Source organism: Odontomachus brunneus, unplaced genomic scaffold (genome assembly GCF_010583005.1).
Source record: "Odontomachus brunneus isolate Ranch 3 - 2012 unplaced genomic scaffold, Obru_v1 Obru_scaffold_055, whole genome shotgun sequence".
NCBI classification, from domain to species: Eukaryota; Metazoa; Arthropoda; class Insecta; order Hymenoptera; family Formicidae; genus Odontomachus; species Odontomachus brunneus.
Window position 1 is genome coordinate 90936 of NW_022639505.1, and position 1689 is coordinate 92624.

The 1689-nt window shown below is 31.3% G+C and overlaps 1 long non-coding RNA gene across 1 annotated transcript; it reads left to right on the forward strand.

Annotated features, from left to right (window-relative positions):
- Positions 1-394: 394 nt before the first annotated feature.
- On the forward strand, positions 395-1678 carry LOC116845679. The gene is made up of 4 exons (XR_004378302.1): positions 395-560; positions 664-863; positions 1025-1275; positions 1431-1678. It is a non-coding gene; the product is annotated as an uncharacterized LOC116845679 (long non-coding RNA).
- The last annotated feature ends 11 nt before the right edge of the window (positions 1679-1689 follow it).

Below are 1689 nucleotides of genomic sequence, written 5' to 3' on the forward strand. Positions count from 1 at the left end.
AAGTATTTCTGAAGCAACATATACCGTTAGCATTTCTGAAATTCAGGCAAAATGCGTACAATTTCCACACAAAAATAACTTCGTGATAATGGCAATGATTCATACAAACTAAAACAAAGTTTATAGTTAATAAAATAATAATAATAAGAAAATTTAAAATTATACTGCCGCGTAATACACATAATAAATAAAGCATATAATAACCTATTTATAGTAACTTGTATTCAAAATCCAATTTTAATATAAAATTAAAGTAATGCAATTGATATGTAAACAATGAGGTAATTCTCAGATCTTTATTTACATTTTTTATATTTTTAGATATATGCATTATAACCTTTACTTATTATTTCAATTTCTCTGGTCTGTGGTTGAATTTGAGCAGCAATTAGAAGATTCTACAACAGCAGAAGTGCCTTTAACGTGGGTGACAATTTTAGAAAACATAATGACGTGCAAATGGCCACCAAAAAACAGTCGTAAAAAAAGCGATAAAAAACGAATATCCCCGTTGGATTCTTGGGAAACGTGGACCATAGTGAACATTTTATTAAAAACTGGTAATGATTGTTTAAGTTATTTGAAGTATATACGTAATACTAACAAACATTTATCTAATATGACTCTATGTACACAAATACCATGAATAATTTTGTTTGACAGACGATTACCAATATGCTGTGGATTTTGCAAGAAGGAAAACAAAAACGGATACCGATACATCAGCTGCGGAAGCTGGCAGAAGGAAACGAAGGATAAAAAAAAGATCCAAGAAGAATATGCAAGCGAATTCAATAACGATTCTTGCCATGAGCAACAATATTGCAGAATGACGCCACCTCCGTCAGTGTCTGCTACATTTGGTATACTAGTAATACCTTATTGATAAAATTAAATAAAGTGTTAAATTATCTTTCATAGAAAATTGAAATTATATTAAAATTATAAGCGCTCATAGTTTAAAATTTGTAAAAAAAAAAATATTTTTCTTTATTTTCAATTTAATGAGTAACTTCTTTTTCAGATCTTCCGTTAGAAGATCAGTCGAACCAAGTAACTCAAACCTCAATTGAAAATACTGCGGAAATCAGTGCTGAGAGGTATAACATTTTACCAGCCATGAGTAACTATCAAGGTTAGTCTATTATTTAAAGAATGAGCGATATCTCCGCTTTATGCTGAGGGTTAACTCTTCTTTGTTTTATGGAGAAAATCAGATAGCCCAGTCGAAAAGCGACAATATCACCACCTCAGGCAGCAATGAACCAAGGACCGGTACGTAAATGTTAATTTATTGAAATTCATAGACGTATATCCATTCCGATCATACATGTGTTTTGCAAGTATCAGAACAGTCTGAACAATTATAAGTCCAGAAAAGTCTAAACAATTTTTCATTTGCAAATATATATAAAAATGAATTTGTTTAGGAAAGGACCCCGCACAAATCGTATGAGAAATGGCCCTCAGCGGATTTGGCTGAAATTTTAGTATGATGTAGTCCTGGTCATGCTGAACAAAAGTCTCAATGGCACTGACAAGTTCTGATGGCTAGTTTTCGAGTTACAATAGATTAATGATTAATAATTAGAAAATTCAGCTAATATGATTAATGAAGTTTTATCAATAAACTGATGGTATCACATGGTGTTCCGTATTTTGCTAATGCGTATGAACATAAGACTACAG